A 22,425-nucleotide genomic window follows, 5' to 3' on the forward strand; every position below is an offset into this window, starting at 1 on the left:
TTTTTCTCCCCTCTACCCGGGTCTGAGGCTTGGTGATGACAACACTAAGCCCTTAGTATGGGCCACATGTTGCATTTTACTGAGCTTATTAGCTCCTTGTTACAACCCTATGAAGTGAGCACCATCATTCCTACCTGACAAAGAAGCTGAAGTGTGAGAAGTTGGGCGACAAATACAAATTTACACACAGAAGAGCAGGTGAGTTCAGGGCGACATCCCAGAAAGCAAAACTGAAAAACTATGCCTGTGACTACTTCACAGCATTCAATACTCATGTTCAGCTATTATCTAACCACCTTTCTAGGTTTCATGGAGTGCATGATCATGGCAGAAAATATCAATAGCATAAAGAAATAAAAATAAAATATTTGCATAATTGCCTCACTTGAAGACTATTCTCTTAATATCTCATTTATTCTCCTTTGGAATTCACATTTCCTTTCTCTCACTCATTTTTAGTCATTTAATATCCTACTTTTCAATTTGGCATCATGAGACTTTTAGGTCATTAAATATAATATTCTTCAAAACACTGATCTCGATGGTAACAAAATCTTCTATCAAGTAGCTGTATTTGACATATATTTATGCTGAGAAATGAGATATTTTCCTTTTGAGAAGAAAAGTATCTTATTCCCTTCTTCCCCTCACAGATACCAGCTGTGAGTATATAACTCAGACCTGGTCTGGTTAAAGTGTCACATATTTTAGTGACTTTTAGATACTCTGTGGGTATTGATAAGTTGATAAGCCTAGAGTTCTTAAAGAGAGGTCATCTAGAGTGGCCATATCATTGAGGACAGATGGCTGAGCACTGAGAGCTAGAATCTGCCATTATGTTGCTTGATATCTAAATTGAACCTTGCCTGATGGTAGTTTTAACTCTGAACTTTCACTTATGTGAAACAATAAAATTTCTTTATTGCATGAGCAGCAAAGTCTATGACATGGTAGCATGTTTTAATGGTTAAGGAATAAAAGCGAGATCAGTATGGTAAGTGAAATAAAGAGACTGCCAGAAAATAAATGCACAGAGACTCTACAGGGCAAAAATCACACAGGAGCACCAGGGTTTAATAAGGAATAAGGGTATAGGACCTTTACACCAGAAAGAAATCAGCCATTGGGGGTTTCTCTGCAGATAAATGAAATGTTTTAAAAGATGACCTATCATTTTATTGGGAATGTCTGGGGGAAGCAGTGCAGAAAGATGAATAAAAAGATATTACAATAATCAGAGGAAAGATAATACCTATTACCAGGACTCTGCCTAGTTACAGCGGGAAGTGGTCAGATTCTGGGTATATTTTAAGATGAAATGAATAGAATTTGTAGAAATTAACATGTTGGTGTAAAAGAGAACAAGAGAGGAGTCAAGGATGATTTTATGTTTTTTGCTACTAGCAAGTGAAGACAGGGGCTGTTATCTGGTGAGATGCGGGAATTCTGCAGGCAAACAGATTTCCAGAAGGAGCAAAACCTGTTTTCCACTTGTTAAGACTGAGATTCACTTTAGTTATCTGGGTGGAGATGTTGAGATCTCCCTTAGAGATCAACATGGATATGCAGATTTCAGAACAGGAAAGGAGGCTAGGGATGTGAAGGTGGGCATTGTCAAGATAGCAATGCTATTTAAATCCCTGAGGTTAGTTAGTGAGGCAGAGGAGAGGACCCAGAACAGAGGCCTGAGTCATTCTAGCAACTGGAGGTTGAGCAGATAAGGGAGAACCAGAAAAGACTTGAGAAGCCAGTGAAGTAAAAAAGCAAATTGAAGAGAGTAGTGGATGTAGTACATTATTTGTTATAGATGCAAAGTTTGTGATCCATCTACCCCCAAAACTCACATGTTGAAATTACACCTCCCATTGGGATAAAATTTAGAAGAGAAACCTTTGGAAGATAGAGATAGGTTAGACCATGAGAGTGGATCCATTATGATGGGTTCAATGGCCTTGCAAGAAGAGAAGAAGGTCAGGACCTTGCTTTCTCACTTCACCGTCTGACTACACAGTGAAAAGATGGCCATCTGTAACCAGGAATTGAGCCCTCACCAAATCCTGGATCTCCTGGCTCCTCAATCTTGGAGGCTTTAGCACTGTGAGCAATACATTTCTGTCATTTAAGTGACCCAATCTGTGGAATTCTGTTATGGTAGCTGAAAGTGACTACAATACTAGTAGAGAAAGTTTATCGAGAAGGAAGGAGTGACTGTCAAATACCATAGTTACTTGAATAATGATAATGAGAAAGCTCAAAAGCAAGATGATTAACCATGGAAATAGGGACAGCTACATGGACATAGGACCAGTGCAGGCTCATGGGGTGCAGTGCTTGGTGTTTTATGCACCCTGGTGATGCCGATCTTTCTTTTAATTTTTTTAATTTGAGTTTATTGTAGTAGGAATATTGAACATGAAATTTACCCTTTTAACAAATCTTCAATACAATATTGTTAACTACAGGTATGGTGTTGTATAGTGGATCTCTAGAGCTTATTCTTTTTGCTTACCTAAAATATAATGTTTGTTCATCTGCAGCTCCTCATTTTCCCCTTCCCCAGCCCCTGGCAATCACCATTCCCTTCTTTAGATAACTCAGTATTTGTTCTTCTATAACTGGCTTGTTAGACTTAGCACAATGTCCTCGAGGTTCATCCATATTATTGTATTTTGTGGAATGCAGGGAAATGTAGGTCAATATAAGGATAGGGCCATCTTAAAATTCTTAATAATTTAATCTTTGAATTTGTGTTTTATAAGAAGTCCCACGGGGCGCTGGGGTATTAACTTGAGGCTCGATTCCTCAGTTTACATATGATTTGTCTTCCTGGGTTTTTCTGCTTTCTGATGAGAAATTTTAAGCTGTCACTCACACATCTCCGATTGACTGCTGCCACAATCACCACCTGCCTCCAGCAGGGTCCTGGGCATAGAGAAGGTGGAATCGGGCACATGCCCTCTGTGTTGAATCTCAGGGTGGAGTCCTAGACACTCACTTGTGAGTATCTCTGTGTTTGAGGGCAGTGACACTATATGGCAAATTCAAAGCTTTAGTAGAGAAACCTAGGTTTAGAAAAAAAGCAAGATTATTCCTGTTTTGTGAAAAAAAAAGGGCCCCTTAATTTCCTTTTGGACCAGATCCCACAAGTTATGCGACCAGTCTTACATGAAAAGTTCATTTCAATACTTTAAGGAATGAATACATAGTTAGAATAAAAAAAGGGCAAGAATAAATTGCTTTCATGTGAAGAAGGATTTTTGAAGTTAAACTAGAATGAATGTGCACTTTGTTCTATTTCTTTGTTGGGAAAGGATGGGTTAATTTTGAGTATTTTTGAATGTCAGTGGGTGGGAATCAATGGATAGGGACATAATAGGGAAGCAAGAACTGATGGAACAAAGCACTGGAGAGGAAAGAGAAGACAGAAGGGTCTCACCATTTGGATTCCTTCAGGCAGAATGGAAGCATATTTAATACTAAGTAACCAGTGAATAGACTGGCTGAGCATCTTTCTTTAGGAAGTGCTAAAGAGGTAGAGAACAGCTAAAATAAAACTTACCTTCAGAAAATGGATGGCAATGTTTGAAAAGGAGTATGAATGTAGACCAATCTCAAAGACTAGAGTGGATATAAACCTAGGTTTATGACCTGGGGCCTGAATATATTCATCCCTTTAAAACAAACAAACAAACAAAATCATTATGAGAAACAAGGAGCAAAGGAAAAGGATGTGGGGGGCGGTTAAGAGAGAAGTCACATTTGAGAGAGGTGTACCAGGCAGTGGGGGGCTCTGTGGGAGGTCCTGCGGCATGCATTTGCAGTAGTCTGGTACTTTGCACTTAGCAGATGTTTGGCAAAAAAATTGGCTGAACAAATCTGCAATTGGGTAGCCCCATTTTGGAACATTAAGTAGTTTCTGTAAATGCACAAGACTAGGGATGACTGGTGTACATAGACACCCATGGCTGCAAATTGGCATGAGTGAAAATGGCAGGCCTCTGCCCATTTCTAACAGACTCACATTCTGTGATTCTCATCTTCACAATCTTCACTCCAAACACTACTTGCCACTCAGGATTCTTCAAAAGCACGGTGGTTTCTTCACCTACTTCTACCTTTGCACATGCATGTAACTCCTTCCCAGCTTAAAGCGCTCTCTGATTGGGCTCAAAGTCCAAGTCCAGCTTCTGTGAAACCTCTTCTAGCAATGACTTACATAGTTGTGTTGTCACAGTAACTTACACATAACTCCATAATTAGAACTCATACATGCTATTTTAGTTAATTTTTTTTATTTTTTTCCCCTCTATTGTACGATATCACTAAGTGTGGACATGTGCATGTAGCCCAGGTATGTAATTCAGGACATAAAGTTGATGCTCAATAATTATTTCTGGACTGACTGATTCATTGGCTACATGAATGAGAGGCCAATTAATCCTTGAAAAGGAGGAGAATGAAACTCAAAAGACAACCTGGGAAGGAGGAAATAGAGTGACAGCAATGGGCATTTGCTGTTTATTCCCATCCTTTATCTTATTGACAGAAACATTTTTTAGAAAGTAATATCTTTCCCATGGCTTCTCCATGTCATGAATACCATCTCAAATTTAATTGACTTCACTTTCAATGTGGAAGAATTCAACCTGCCTCTGGCAGCCATCTTGAAGAGCCACCCTGAAGAGTGAACCAAGCAGCACAGAGCAGAATCTGTCACACATTTCCTCTAAGTATTTTTTTTTGTTTGTTTGTTTGTTTTTTTCTGGTTGCATACACTCACTCTTCATTGCTCAAAGTGTGTGGTGTTGGGTGCTGTATTATCTATAGCACAGACATTCTACCTGCATCAGAATCATGCTGGTCTTCTCACAGGGTTTGGAGCCAGAGAGAATCCCAGTTCTTAGGATTTGACTCAGTGAAAATAAGTTCTGAGGATCAGTAGGATGTGATGACCATGACTGCCATTGTCTTGTGACCTATCTGCAGCTGGGCCTCCAATACAGGTTAAGACTCAGGCCTTCTTCTGCCTGTGCTTTTTTAAGTTCAGACCTGTGCAATTCTCTGTTCTAATTCACTGGCACATTCAGGACCGGTTCATCTCTTTGATATATATATCAAAGAATTTTTGGAGAATCATGTGAGAGGGGCAAGTAAAATTTTAAGTAGAATAATTTTTAGCATTGGAGGGTATTGAGGTTTTGAACATAGTCTAGTCCATATGTATTTGATACTATTACTAATAAAACTAGCCCCACTGCTGCTTCACATGCTGCAAATACTAATAGTACAATAGTACAATTGCCAGAGAATAAGATTGAGAGAAAGAGAGAAACAGATACAGTATGGAGATAGAGTCCTGTCTTTCTCTTTTAATTCTGAAAAAAAAAAAAAACTCTCTGTGTGTGTGTGTGTGTTATGTGCATCACTGACCCAGTGAAACGAATTGAGATATATTACATATTTTCAATACATACAAATGTCTAAAAACCCATCCCCTTGGATAGAATTGAAATAAATCATGCTAGTTCACATAGCTTTCAAATCTTTATTTGAGTATCTTAGCTTGGACAAAGAACAGAGCGCAGGGCACTGACTGCTTCTTTGTCAGTGATCACCTTTCCCAAGCCCCTTCTTGTATCCATTACCATGTCAAACCCTGTGAGCTGCCAGCCCTCCTGTCAGAGCTCGGCTAACCTCGCCTCCTGCTCCTGCTGAAACATTGCCAAGAGTGGGTGATGGCTGTCCCTGCAGGGCCTTCTTTTTTACTACTAACTCTTCCTCTCTGCCACTTCCCTGAAGCATCCTGGAAACTCTTCCACCAATAAAAAAAAACCAAGGGGCACAGGCTTAGAGGTATTATCTGTGACATTTCAGAAGGGAGAGAAGAGTTGAAAATGTTTTTTGCTGTCTTTCCCTGTCTCTCCAGAGAGGACATTGGTAGAACCTTTGAAACAGTAAATAAACTTGAAATCTCGGGTGTTCAAAAAGCTCTCTGGCTAGTCACAGAAGCATGTTCCCTGGCACAGTCTCCAAATGCCTGCTCAGAGGAAGGTTCAACTACCTCCTCAGGCAAGTCCTGAGTAATTCCCAGCTGTGAGAGCTGTAAACCCTTCTTTTCTTCTCCCTCAACAGAGGAGAGCTTCCTAGATGTAATAACCTTTGACCCAGACTGGAGTGCAACATGATTCCCTTCTGAGAGGGCCCTTGGAAGTCTCCTTGCTACAGGGAATGCCTAATAGCCCTGTTCAGCTTGATCGACAGCTATTTTGCCATCATGCTTAATACGGTTTGTCTAAAACAGGTATCATTTTTTTTTCTGATGAAGGAAATTGGCATATCGTATGTCGGCAGCTTTTAAAATTTGAATATGAGGTGAAAATTAAGAAGAGTATTAAAAGGAACTCTGATATCCATCCTCCCCAAATTGTTATTGTAGTCGTTCTCACCCTTCCAAACACTGTCACATATCCATTATGCTGTCATGGATCAGTGTACAATTGACAGAGAATAAGATTGAGACAGTCCATCAATCTAATGTCACACCGTGTAATAAAAGTCTACAGAAACCCTGTAAATGCTAGTTACACAGCCAGATACAGCTCCAAAGTGCCGATCGGTATAAAATGTTCTAAATGGCTATAAATAGGTAATATGTCCTAAGGAAAATCTGACTCCTTAGTAGTATTGAAAAGAGAAAATAGCAGAAATTACTGATTATTACCAATGGAAATAAGGCCAGAGGGCACTTGCATGAGGAGATGGGTCTAGGGAGATAAATGAAAAGGAGATAACCTTATGTCAAACAATATTTCTGATTCACTATTTATAATGGACTATGTGCTTAAGGCCTTTTTGAGTACAGGAGAAAAAATTACAATCTTCACTGAAATCGCAAAAATTTAAAAATCTTATCTATCTAGTCAATTCTTCACTTGGAGGAGTTTCTGTACTTGATGAAAAGCTGATTTACATTAGTTCATTTTATTTATTGATTTATTAACAGCTAAATTTAAATTAATTGCCTACAGGTATCAGAGTATTTAACTATTATTCTATAAGCTTTTAAGGAATGGCTTTTCCTTCTAAAATAGACTTCCCTTCATTGTTTGTTGGCTTGTAAGTTCACTTTTGTTGATTGTCTACTTATAAGTACTCTGATAATCTCGTAAACAATAATCACATATGAAGATAGAATTAAAAATTTGTGGGGAGACTAAAAACATCTGCTAACAGATGTGTATTGCTTTTTCAAACATCCAGACAATGGTTTGAGTGAGATTGACAATATCATGGCTGTTAGAGCATCAGCTTTCAATGTCTGTAACCAAAATACGCACACACTTACATTTAAGTAAATCAATGTAGTCAGCTCTGTTGGTCCATGAGGATACACAGATTTAACATTTACCCCCTGAATATCATTTAAATAAATGCTTCATCATTTGTTTAGCCTAGCAATTTTATAAAAGATGCACTACATTTTAAAGTTAGGTGATGTATCAATCAGTACTCTCCAAAGAAATAGAAATAATTTGAGTCTCAAAAGCAGAATTCACTGTCAAAGGTAAGGAGATTTCTAAATTGTAATTAACATTGATGGATTTCTAAAAGGATTTTCATTTAACACCCAATAAGATGTGTCTAATTTTGTTTTCTTATATCTTTGTAGGATTTAAATGTTCCTGTATTTTTGTCAATCTGATAGATGAAAACATGGCTTACTTCACATTTTCTTGACCTAGAACTAAGAAAGTTATATTTTTATGTGTTTTTTATATATTGTCCATTTTTTTATAAGACGCTCTTAAAATAATACACAAAGGTTAATTTGGAGTCAGACCCAAAACAATGAAAATGTTGCTCATAAGACATCCAAGTCAGAAAGAAAGAAATTTGTTCACAGATATCACTTTTGGGGGGTGGAGGGGATACAGGAGATTAAACCCAGAGGTGCTTTACCACTGAACTACAAGCTCAGCTCTTTTTATTTTTATTTTTCAAAATTTGAGACAAGATATCTCTATGTTGTCCAGGCTGACCTTGAACTTGTGATTCTTCTGTCCCAACCCTATGTGTCACTGGGATTACAGGTATGTGCCCTGCACCCAGCCATGATTTTTTATCTTAAAAATGACAAAAACAAAAACAACTAAATATCCCACCCAAAACTTTACAGAACTAATAATCAAATTGGATAATGTTTCAGGTTTCAAAATAACACATAAAAATTAATTATTTCTCTACAATAACAATGAAATGACCAAAATTAACTTAAAAATACAGGACCAATTATAGTATTGTAAAAAAACAATAAAATACTTAGGAATAAATTTAACCAAGAAGGTGAAAGATCTGTAAACTGGAAACTATAAGGGATTGATGAAAGAAATTGAAGAAGGCACATATAAATGGAAAGAAATCCTGAGTCTGTGGGTTGGAAGAATTAATATTATTAAAGTGTGCAAGTTATTTAGAGTGATCTAGAGATTTAATGCAATTCCTATCCAAATTCTAATATCATTTTTCATAGAAACAAAAGATGCTAAAATTCTTATGATGCTACAAAAGACTCTGATAGTGAAAGCAAGCTTAAGGAAACAGAAAAAAAAATAGAGGAAAAGTCATCACACTTTGTGATTTCAAACTATATTAACAAGCTGCAGTAAAGAAAGCACTGTGGCACTGGAAAAAAGAAAAGAAAAAGAACAACCACAACAATAAGAAACAGACACTATAATCTCTTCGATAAATGATGCTGGGGCATAGGAGCACAGGCCCAGGGCAGGCCCAAGACTGCCCCACCACCACCACACAAAGTGGAGGATCACACTGTGGTTCCCCATTTACCAAGAGTCACTCTCCAGCCCTCTTCCATCTTGTGACACTGCAGTGATCACCATAACCTTCAACATGCTGTAGCCTCCACCTTGGGACAGCAGACAGGGCCTAGAGGCAGCTGCCCTCCACAACATAGCCCGCCACAGCACTACATCTCTGAAAAGGCAGCCCAAAGCCATTGTAAGGCTCACCCTTTTAGCACCATTGCTGAAAGTGGGTGCACCCATCTTGGGACACCACCATTGCTATCTTGAGTTATCTCCACTACCATTGCCACTATCTTTAATTGCAGTAACATCCATCATGGGACACTGGCCGGAGACTGGAAGCCTAATACCAAGGTCAGATACAGGTAATCTGCAGGGACACTATAAGATTAGAGGGTAGAAAGGCAGACACATAGACAACATAAAAAAAAAAAACAAGGGAAGAAAGTACCCCAAATGAACCAAGATACTGCGAGTATAGAATCCATTGATGTCACAGTTGATGAAATGTTGGAGAAGGAGTTTAGAATGTACACAATTAAAATAATCTGGGAATTAAAGAAGACAGCAAATGCAGGTAACCATTGATCATACCAACAAAGAGATAAGGGAGAAAATACAGGTAGCAAAAGATTACTTCAAGAAAGAGATAGAGATTCTGAAAAAAAAATCAGAAATTCTTGGCACAATATATCAAATTAAAAAAACTCAACAGAAAGCATCACCAACAGACTAGATCACTTGGAAGACAGAACCTCAGATAATAAAAACAAAATATACAATCTTGAAAATAAAGTTGGCCACACAGTGAAGATGGTAAGAATCCATGAACAGAATATCCAAGAATTATGGGATAGCATCAAAAGACCAAATCTAAGATTTATTGGGAAGGAGGAAGACACAGAGATTCAAACAAAGGAATGCACAATCTCTTCAGAAAACAATATCAGAAAATTTCTCAAACATGAAGAATGAATTGGAAAATCAAATACAAGAGGCTTATAGGACACCAAATGTACAAAATTACAACAGATCGACACCAAGGCACATTATAATGAAATGCCTAGCATACAGAATAAGGATAGAATCTTAAAAACTGTAAGAGAGAGGAATCAGATTATATATAGGGGGGAATTAATTCAGATCTCAGCAGATTTTTCAATCCACACCCTTAAAGCCAGGAAATCCTGGAACAACATATACCAAGCTCTGAAAGAAAATGGATGCCAACCAAGAATCTTATATCAAGCAAAATTGAGCTTTAGATTTGATAATGATATAAAAACCTTTTATGTTAAACAAAAGCTAAAAGAATTTACAGTGAAAAAGGCTACACTACAGAGCATTATCAACAAAATATTGCAGTAGAGGAAATGAAAAACAACAATAAAAATCAGCAAAGGGAGGAAATAAACTAAAGGAAAGGCCAGTCAAAGGAGAAATCAAGTCAAGTTAAAAAACAAAAATAAACAAAAATGACTAGGAATACAAATTGAATTTAAATAATAACCCTGAGTGTGCCTAAACTCATCAATTAAAAGACATAGACTGGCAGATTGTATTAAAAAAAAATAAAGACCCAACAATATGTTCCCTTCATGAGACTCATCTTACAGGAAAAGACATCCAAAGACTGAAGGTAAAAGGGTGGGAAAAACATATAGTTCACATGACCACATAAACAAACAGGGATTTCCATCCTAGTATCAGATAAATTGGACTTCAAACCAAAGTTAGTGAAAAGGGATAAAGAAGGACATTTCATACTGCTCAAGGGAGTCATACATCAACAAGACACACCAATCATAAACATCTATGCCCCAAACAATGGGGCATCTCTGTATATAAAGCAAATGCTTCTAAACTATAAGAATCAAATAGACCACAACACAATAATACTAGGTGACTTTAATACACCTCTCTTACCACTGGATAGATCTTCAAACAAAAACTAAATAAGGAAACTATAGAATTTAATAAAACATTCAATAATTTAGACTATATATATATATATATATATATATATATAAAATATTCCATCCATCAATGAGCAAATATGCTTTCTTCTTAGCAGCACCTGGATCCTTCTCCAAAATAGATCATATGTTATGCCACAAAGCAAGTCTTAGCAAATACAAAACAATAGAGATACTACCCTGCATCCTATCTGACCATAATGGAATGAAATTAAACATCAATGATAAAATAAAAATAGAAGCTACTCCAGCTCCTGGAGACTAAACAATATGCTATTGAATGATGCATGGATAAAAGAAGAATTCAGAAAAGAGTTAAAATTTCTTAGTGGTAAATGAGAACTCTAATACAACTTATAAAAATCTCTGGGACACTTTTCAGACAGTACTACAAGGAAAAAGTTCATTGCACTAAGCTTATTCATTAAAAAATAAAAAGTCAAAAAATAAATTACCTGATATTATATCTCAAAGCCCTAGAAAAAGAAGAACAAACCAATAACAAAAGTAGTAGAAGACAGAAAATAATTAAAATCATGGTGGAAATCAATGAAATTGAAACAAAAGAAACAATCCAAAAAATTGCAAAACAAAAAGCTGGTTTTATGAAAAAATAAATAAATCTGACAAACCCTTAGCCACCCTAACAAAAAGAAAGAGAGAGAAAACTCAAATTACTAAAATTCAGGATGAAAAAGGAAATATCACAACAGACAATACTGAAATACAGATGACACTTAAAAACTATTTTGAAAATTTATACTCCAGTAAAATAGAAAACCTCTAAAACACCAACAAATTTCTACAGGCATATGATTAACCCAAACTGAGTCAGAAGGACATACACAATTTAAACAGATCAATTTCAAGCAAGGAAATAGAAGATGCTACCAAAAGCCTACCAACTAAGAAAAGCCTGGGACAAGACAGATTCTAAGCTGAGTTCTACAAGACCTACAAAGAAGAATTAATACCAATACTTCTCAAATTATTACATGAAATATAAAATGAGGGTACCCTTCCAAACTCCTTCTAGGAGGCTAGTATCATCCTAATACCAAAACCAGGCAGAGAAACATCAAGGGAAGAAAATTTCAGACCAATATCCCTGATGAACATAGTTGCAAAAATTCTCAATGAAATTCTGGCAAAAAGCATACAAAAACATATTTAAAAATAGTGCACCATGATCAAATGGGGTTCATTTCAAGGATGCAAGGTTGGTTCAACATATGGAAATTAATAAATGTAATCAATAGACATAAAGATACGAATCATGGGATTATATCGATTAATGTAGAGAAAAAATTTGATGAAATACAGCACCCTTTCATGTTCAAAACACTAGAAAAACTAGGGATAGGAGGAACATCCCTCAACACTGTAAAAATTGTCTATGCTAAACCCAAGGCCAACATCATACTAAATGGAGAAAAATTGGAAGCACTCCTTCTAAACACTAGAACAAGACAGGGATGCCCTCTTTCACCACTTCTATTAAACATAACCCTTGAAACTCTAGCCAGAGCAACTCAACAGACCATAAATAAATAAATAAATAAATGGATACAAATAGGAAAATATGGACTCAAACTATCATTATTTGTCAATGACATGATTCTATTAGAGGATCCAAAAAAGTCCACCAGAAAACTTCTAGAATTAAAAACTGAATTCAGCAAAGTAGCAGGGTATAAAATAAATACCCATAAATACAATCTATTTCTATATATCAGTGATGAATCCTCTGAAAGAGAAATTAAGAAAACTACTCCATTCACAATGGCCTCAAAAAAAAAAAAAAAAAAAAAAAAAACAACTTGAGAATCAATTTAACAATAGAGGTAAAAGACCTCTACAGTGAAAACTACAGAACATTAAAGAAAGAAATAGAAAAAGATCATAGAAGATGGAAAGATCTCCCATCTTCTTAGGTAAAATTAATATTGTCGAAATGGCCATACTATTCAAAGCTCTATACAGATTCAATGTGATTCTAATTAACCTAGTGTCATTTCTTATAGAAATAGAAAAAGCAATCATAAAATTTGTTTGGAAAAAATAAGAGATCCAGAATAGCCAAAGCAATCGTTAGCAAGAAGAGTGAAACAAGAGGCATTATAATACTAGACCTTAAACTATACTACAAAGCTATATTAACAAAAATGGCATGGTTTGAACACCAAAATAGACATTTAGACCAATGGTACAGAATAGAAGAAACACAGACAAACCCACATAAATACAGTTACCTCATACTAGACAAGAGCACCAAAAATATACATTGGAGAAAAGACAGCCTCTTTGACAAATGGTGCTGGAAGAACTGGAAATCCATATGCAGCAAAATGAAAATAAACCCCTATCTCTCACCATGCACAAAACTCAAATTAAATTGAATCAAGGATCCAGGAATTAGACCAGAGACCATGCATCTAAAGAGGAAAAAGCAGGCCCAAATCTTCATCATGTTGGATTAGACTCTGACTTCTTTAACAAGACTCCTAAAACATAAGAAATAAAATCAAGAATGAACCAATGGGTTGGAATCAAAATAAAAATGCTTCTTCTCACCAAAGGAAACAATCAATGAGGTGAAGAGAGAGCCTACATCTTAGGGAGTAGTTTTTTTCTACACACACATCAGATAGAGCACTAATCTCCAGGATATATAAAGAACTCAAAAAACTTAACACCAAAAAAACCAAACAACTATTTCAATAAATAGGCTAAGAAGCTGAACAGACACTTCTCTGAAGAATATATATAATCTGTCAACAAATATATGAAAAAATGCTCAACATCTCTAGTAATTAAAGAAATGCAAATCAAAACTACTCTAAGATTTCATCTCACACCAGTCAGAATGGCAGTTATAAGAATAGAAACAACAATAAGTGTTGGCAAGGATGTAGGGAAAAAGGCACACTCATACATTGCTGATGAGACTGCAAATTGGTGCAACCAATCTGGAAAGCTGTATGGAGATTCCTTGAAAATCTAGGAATGGAACCACCATTTGACCCAGCTATCTCACTTCTCAGTCTATACCCAAAGTATATAAAAACAGCATACTACAGTAACGCAGCCACTTCAATGTTTATACCTGTACAATTCAGAATAGCTAAACTGTAGAAGCAATATAGATGCCCTTCAATAGATGAATGGATGAAGAAACTGTGATATATATATATACACAATGGAATATTACTTAGCATTAAAAGAGGAAAAAAATGATGATATTTGCAGGTAAATTTTTTTTGGATGGAGTTGGAGAATATTATGCTAAGCAAAGTAAACCAATCCCAAAAAACCAAAGGCAGAATGTTCTCTCTGATAAATGGATGCTGTTCCATAATGAGGTGGGGATGGAGAATGGAGGAACATTGATTGGGCCAAAGGAAGGGAGGGAAGGGGAAGGAGCATGGGATTAGGAAAGATGATGAAATGAGACAAACATCTATATCCTAGGTACATGTATGACTGCACATGCTGTACAACTCTACATGGTGTACAACCAGAGAAATAAAAAGTTGTTCTCCACTTGTGTACAATGAATCAAAAAGCTTTCTGCTGTCATGTGTAACTGATTAGAACTAATAAAAAAATAAATTAAAATGATGAGCATACAAAGAATAATAAAATTATATTCTTATAAAAAGTAAACCAAAATAGATTTAGCATTTAAATTTAAGAACCAAACGCATAAAACTACTAGAAGTAATAAGAAAAAACCACATTGACATTGGTATCAGTAATGATTTTTTGGATTCGACTCCAAAAGCACAGGTAACAAAATGAAAGTAAACAAGTTGGACTGCATCAAACTAAAAAGCTACACATAGTGAAAGAATTAGTCAAAAATATGAAAATACAGAATGAGAGAAAATATTTATAAGCTACATTCCTGATCATATGTGAATATATACATATAAAATAAACTCAAGCAAATAGCAACAAAAAACAGTTAAATGCAGAAGATACAAAGTGGGCAACAGATACATGAAAAGGTGCTCAGCATCGTCAACCTGATGCAAATCAAAACACAGTAAGACATTACTGAATGCCTGTCAGAGTAGCTGTTACTAACAGATAGTTATCAGCTGGAGTGTGGAGAAAGCGGAGCCCCTGTTCACTACAGGCAGGTATGTGAATTGGTGCAGCCATATGGAAAATAGTACGGAGTTTCTTCAGAGAGTTTAAAATGGAACTACTGTCTAACCTAGTAATGTCACTTTTCAGAGTACATCTAGAGGCAAGAAAACCAGTATATCTGCACCCCCATATTTTTGCATTGTCATTTACAGTAGCCAGGACATATAAACAACCTAAGTATCTTTTAATGGATGAATGGATAAAAAAGTGATACACACACACACACACACACACACAGGAAAAATTTTCAGCCATAAACAAGGATCTCTTGCCATTTGCAACAGCATGACTGAACATGGAGGATATTCTATAAAGTGAAATAAGCCAAACACAGAAATACAAATATTGCACAATTTTATTTATATGTAGAAATGTAAAAAAAAAGTTGGAGTTCATAGAAGCAGAGAGTAGAACAGAAGATGTCAAAATCTGGAGGTAGAAGAAATGAGAAGATATTATTCAAAGGGTCAATTAATAGTGAAAGAATTAGTCAAAAATATGAAAATACAGAATGAGAGAAATATTTATATTTAGCTATAAGATGAATAAGTTCTAAAGATCTAATTTTTTTCATCAGATTTTTTTTTTACTGCTATGGCCAAAAGATTGACAAGAACAATTTTAGAGGAGAAAAGGTTTATTTAGGGGCTCACAGTTTCAGAGGGCTGAGTCCACAGACGACCAAGTCCATGTCCTTTGCTCTGGGCTGGCGGGGAGGCAGAACATCATGACAGAAGGATGTGAAGGAAGAAAGAAACTGGAAATATGGTGCCAAGAAGCCTAGAGAGATAGGGCTGGGGACTCCCCTCACCATAAACGAAATATATACCCCAAAGGGTATGTACCTCTTCCAGCCACACCTACCTGCCTACATTTTCTACTCAGTTATTTCCTATCAGTGAATTAATGCACTGATTGGTTAACATTCTCATAACCTGATCATTTTGCTTCTAAACTCTTCTGAATTTTCTCACACATGAGCTTTTGGGGGATACCTAGTAATCAAAACCATAATACTAACATAAAATTTAATAACAGAGCACCATAAAATGGTTAGTTTATTTCATCTCAAGGTCCTGAGCCAAGGTCAAGGGGTGACATGTGGTGATGGCCTTTATACTGGCAGAATCCAGAATCCAGAGGAGGCACAGGATATCATATAATAAGAGGCAGCATGCCAGAGACCCTGTAACAACAGCTTGTATGGCAGACCCACTCTCAAGATAATCCACTAATCACATAAACAGATAAACTCATCCAGGAGGACAAAGCCCTATGTATTTCTTAAAGGTCTCACCTCAATTTCCAAAAATGGGAATTAAATTTCAATATGAATTTCAGAGGGGACAAAACATAACCAAATCATAGCAATGGAATAAATGTTATTGTTTAGTAAAAATTAGCTAGAAGTGTAGATCATACCTGTTCTCACAACACACACACACACACACACACACATACACGACAGCGGAATGCATTATACTTCTTATTACACATATAGAGGACAATTTTTCATATCTTTGTATATAGAGTATGTTCATGCCAATTCATACCTCTATACATGTTAACTAATGTTAAATAATTTGTGTTATAATTTTACAACATATGTGAATATAAGTCACAATTTAATACATAAAAATGTTTTTTTTTCTATTTTACCTTAACAAACCTTAAAATAAAATTTTTAAAAATGTTACTCATGGAAAAAAAGAATAATTATATTTTGGACCAAAATTATATCAAACTATATGCAGTGTCATTATAGAGGGAAAATTTCCCTTGATGTTCTTAATTTCTATAACTGGCAAAAGATAGATTCATAGGAGAAAAGGCATACAGACTTTATTGATATTTTAATTATTATATGCATGAAAGCCATGCAGAAAAGAAGTTAGGTCTAGAAGTTTATATGCCATTTAAAAAACGGGTGTTAAATTGTGGGAAAGTGACAATAAAAAGGAAAAAGGGTTTGGAGTTTCTAGGAGTTGTAATGGGTGGGAAGATAGGTATATGGGGAAATTCATGGAAAATAAAGATTACTTTGGTAAGATTTGTTTGTACAGAATCATCTCAATGGAGCTATTCTTTTTAAAATCTTTTTTCATGGCCATAAAACTCCCAGACAGGGGATATAGGACAGCTCTTATTTCTCAAAAGTTTCTGCGTTTAGTCAAATATGGGAAACTCTGAGAAAGTTTCTTTCTACATCTGTTGCCTCTCTATTGAGTTCAGCTGAAAATAGTTTATATGTTAAACTGTTATATATTAGGGTGGCATATTCTAATTTCATTCATTATTGTGCCTTTATAAGTACTATCAAGTAAAATGAGAATCATTGGAACTTTTCTTTTGTTGTGTTTTGTCTGGATATTGATAATTTGTTTAGAATTGGATTTGAAGCCCAAGACTTCCCTTATTACCAATAAAATTTTGTGCAAATCTCTCTGCTGTCAGCTTCAATTTCCCCATCCAGAAACATAGGAGATTAAAACCCACTTCACAATGTTGAACTCAGTTACTACACACACGGACACACAGCAAGCACACACAGACTATCTACATGGAAATTTTCTAAATGCCATAAATTTGACTTTATGATGACTTTAAATTTACAGAACTCTACTTCATCATTTATAAAGCAATTTTCCATTCACTGTTCTTATCTTGATATTCACATGATAACCAAGCCAAGGATTTAACAAAGAGATAAACTAAGGCTTGAAAAATTTAAATAACTGAGTTATATTCACAAGAAGCAGTATGTTGTAGATCTGGTCATTTGATTCTGGGTCTCATTTTCCTGTTTCATATTTGAGTCAGTATACTTATTCCATTTATAGTTACATTTTCAATAATAAATATATTTTAAAAAAATTTTTAGTTGCAGGTGAACACATTACCTTTGTTTATTTTATTTTTACGTGGTGTTGAGGATTGAACCCAGTACCTCCCACTTGCTAGGCAAACTCTCTACCACTAAAACCCCAGCCCCAATAATAAATATCTTTATGCTATCCTTAAACGTGTTTGTTCCAGTGAACATAGAGCACTGTACCACATACATGAGTTCCTACTGAACAGAAATCAGTTTATATAGATCTAAAGACAAAAGTGAAATTTCAAATGTAAAGTGTTACATTGTTGAATCAGTACTAATGTTTATTTAAGTAAAAATGGATAATTGAAATGCTGGAGGCTTAAGAACACTGGTAAATATATAAAGTGATTTATTTTCTGATATACTAAGACCATTCCAATTTTAAGTTAATATCACTATAAGACTTCCAGGAAGAACAGTGCTCATGATCTGGAGTCCACACACAGAGACCATTGGCAGACACATATTGTCCTGGATTGTCTTGCCTCCCCATTCTTTTTTTTTTTTTTAGCTTTATTGATTTTATTTTTAAAATATATGACAGCAGAATGCATTATAATTCTTATTTCACATATAGAGTACAATTTTTCATATCTTTGTATATAGAGAATGTTCATGCCAATTCATGCCTTTATACATGTACTTTGTTTTTTTTATTACAATTCTTATTACACATATATACCACTGATGTCCATCACATTCCTCCACCCTTGCTAATCCCCTGCCGTTTCCCTCTTCCCTATCTAGAATTATTTATTTATTTATCTATTATTTATTTATTTATTTATTTATAGTTGTAGTTGGATACAAATACCTTTATTTTATTTATTTATTTTTATGTGGTGCTGAGGATGAACCCAGTGCTTCACACATGCTAAGTGAGTGCTCTACCACTGAGCCACAACCCCAGCCTCCTCCACCCTCCCTATTCTTCTTTACCAAACATGCTCTAACCAGCTGCCTGACATGCTGGATCACATCTGATAAGCACATTCACAGGAAGTTGCTAATGACTGACAAGACAAAGACTCCAGCAGCATCTGTACCTTAATAGACTGTAAAGTCTGGAGGTAGGGTCTGAAACTAGACTGCCTCAGGATCCGAGAACCACACATAAGAGATGAAATGGTAGCCATTGGTGCCACTCTCACTTTTCCTGAAATACCAGTCTATTTTATTTTCCCACTTTTCCAGAGAAGTATGGTTGTTTTTTACTACAAGGAAAACAAGAGGGCAGTTTGACAATGTTTGGGATTGTAGTGCATGTGTACTCAGCAGCACTGCCACTCCACACTAGCTCATCCTGGCTACGCTGGAGTACAGGTCCAAGCAGTCATTTTCCAAAAGTAAAAATAGGAAAAAAAAACTATGTTTTTTTAATACAAATTACAGAGTTTCTAGACTTCTGCTCAAGTATTTAAAATAGGAGTATGCAGAATAAACATGTGCAAGCCAAATATAGCTTATATGCTAATTATAGTCACTGTTTTAATGTAAAGAAATAAAATTGTTGAGGCTGGGGATGTGGCTCAAGCGGTAGCGCGCTTGCCTGGCATGTGTGGGGCGCTGAGTTCAATCCTCAGCACCACATAAAAAAAAATAAAATAAAAAGATGTTGCGTCCACCAAAAACTAAAAAATAAATATTAAAAAAATTATCTCTCTTTCTCTCTCTCTCTTTAAAAAGAAAATAAAAGAAATAAAATTGTGACAAGTTTATATGTCATTAACAGGGTTAGAAAGTAATAGTTTTGCATTAATAAAACAGAACAACTGCTTGTTGATAACCTTTATGCAAATTACAGAAAGATGCTTCTTCCTCAAGGCACCTTACTTCTGTAAATCAGGCAATTATAGTGTATAGATTTTGCTGGGTGTGAGATGTTAATATTATCTGTTAGAAATATTTTTCAGTGAGTGTACATAGCAACAGTGTCTACATTGCTCACTGTGAGGTCTAGGGCAGTACAGCACTCATCCAGCACACTAGCATGCAGTAAGCCTGCAAAACACTTCTTGGTTCCTCAAATCTTGAAGAATAAGATCCTAGGTCTTACAGCAAAATGCTTAAAATTTTAGCTCTTGACACCTTCTCCTGGGTATTATTGCTGAATCTGGCATTGGAAGGCTTTGCTGATGTAACCACAAATCTTTCACATATTAAAAAAAGTAAGAATCGATGGCATTTTGAGAAATCACAGAATCACTGGGATAGTTTTCCAGGGCTCAATATCACCTAAATCACAGAAAATTATTGTCTCACAGGTTTGGAGTCTTAGAAGTTCAAGATCAAAATGTCCACAGAGTTGTGTCTTCTGAGGGTTGTTAAGAGCTCATCTGTTCCATGCCCCCTTCCTCTCCTTGGTGGTTTCCTGGAAATCTTTGATGTTCTTTGGCTGTAGATGCCTCATCCTGATCTCTGTCTTCATGGTCAGTTGATGTTCTCTAAGGGTATAAATATATCCAATTCTCTCCTGTTAATATGGAAACCAGTCATGCTGGATGGAGTCTGTTCTAATGATCTCACCTAAACTTAGTCACTATAAAGACCTTATTTCCAAATAAAGTTACATTATGCTGCACTGGAGTTTAGGGTTTCAACATATAAATTTTACAGGGATACAACTCAATTCATCCTAAGTACTTAGAAAGCCATCATAATTTTTTAATTCTGGATTTTAAATTAGAACACATAATGTCAACAAAATGCAGATGTCATTAGTTTAGTTCTGGCTCTGTATTTATTTATTTCTTATAGGCCAAATATCCAGAATATGTGCATTCTCATTATTTTTAAATGAAAATATAATACACATTAAGCTAAATTTTTTTCTTCCTTACTTTGGAACATCTGCATTTAGTACATTCGTGGGTTGTGAATGTGTCTGTGTGTGGGGAGGGAAAGAGAAGGGAGACAAAGAGAGAGTTTGCACTCATATGCTCAGTTCTTTCCCTTAGATTGCTGAATGATTTCCCTCTTGCCAACAGCTTGTCACATTATATGAATCTGAACTACTCACATCATGAAATCCCTTTCATTCCTATAGCTTATAGAGTAATTGCCTGCCAGTATCCCTTTTTTGTAATTTACTTTTAACCATAAAGGAAAGCCTTATTTTAATTCTTTTGAATGCCAAATCATTCAGTACTGAAGGTATCATTTCAGTGTGCTGCATAATCTCACTCAAAGCAAAAAGGAAATGTAGCATGTCAGCAAGAAATGGTCCATTCTGAACCTTGATTTAAGAGCCTGGACTGCTCAGATCATCCAATCTCTATTTAGAAATATTTAGAACTTCCACTTTGCACAAGGAGCTTAGACATTAGCAGTGAAAGTAGGATTAGTGATGTAATGAGTCAAGGTACAGATATGACAAGGTTTTATGGTGTGTGTGGGGTAATGCTGTGAAATGCAAACAGCAGTGGATTAAGAATCAGGAGACTGTGTGTCCCCACCGACTCGATAGACATTCATGCATTCATTGATTCATTTTTCCTCTTTATCTGAACTGTGTTAGGTACAAGGAACATAGTGATGATTAAGAGATCAACTACAACAGTTTAAATATACATTAAAAAAATTACAATAAAGGAAATACATGTTTTAAGTGTAGGATTAAAGCTGAGACTTGAAAACAGCGATAAAAAAACACACAAGAATGTCTAGAGCTAAGTAGTTTGGGGCTGATGGAGCAATATGTGGCTTTGATATCTTGGTCCCTGGTGTCCGCTTTAGTTCTCACTAAAGGAAGGGAAAGTGGCGGGGATACGTATCCATATTCCATTTTGTGAACACAGCCAGGAAATGACACATCAGTTCTGTCCACGCCCCATAGACAGAAAGTACTTACATAGGCACAGTGAGCAGAAGGAGGCTAAGAATCCAGTCTTTAGCTAGATCACCATGTTTGTAGCTAAAATATGAGAATTCTCCTAATAAAATTGCATTCATTAATAATAAATGTTGGTGGAAAAAAATAGTCGTCCCTGCTCTGGAATGTAATGAGAATACCAAGTAAGTGACTGGGGAGACATATTTTGGTGAATGGGACATAATTTAGTAGGAGGAAAATCCCCATCCTACTCTAAAGAAGTGACATTAAACCTAAGAAAGATAACAGTGGTGCCTAATAATTAGACTGGAGGAGCTGGATTGCTTTAGATAGAGAAAACATCCTATGAGAAAAAAAATCTTCAGAAAGTCCGGGAAATTAAGGAACCAAAAGACAAACATTAATTTTTGCATGAGTGTTATGCCGGGGTCAGACTGGCAAAAGACAGCCCTGGGAATGTAAGCAGGAGTAAACAAATGATTCTGATATACATCCTAGGAGGTGGTAAAGTATCTTTACTAGGGAAGATGTTCATGTGATGTTCATTGTGATTGCTATTTGATTAGCATGGGAAGCCTGAAGGGAGCTAGGCAGAGCACTCCAGGGGTGCTATAGTAATGTGAGCAGAATGTTGGTGGCCAGACTGTGATGATAACCCCAGAAAAAGGAGCTCGGTGGACAAAGGCAGTGCCAAGTATAAGAGACAGGGCTTAATGAGAATGAATGTTGGTCCTAAGGTCCTAAGAAAGAAGTCAAGAA

Source organism: Marmota monax, unplaced genomic scaffold, assembly GCF_021218885.2.
Source record: "Marmota monax isolate L192 unplaced genomic scaffold, Marmota_monax_Labrador192_F-V1.1 WCK01_AAM20220418_F8-fsc00046, whole genome shotgun sequence".
NCBI classification, from domain to species: Eukaryota; Metazoa; Chordata; class Mammalia; order Rodentia; family Sciuridae; genus Marmota; species Marmota monax.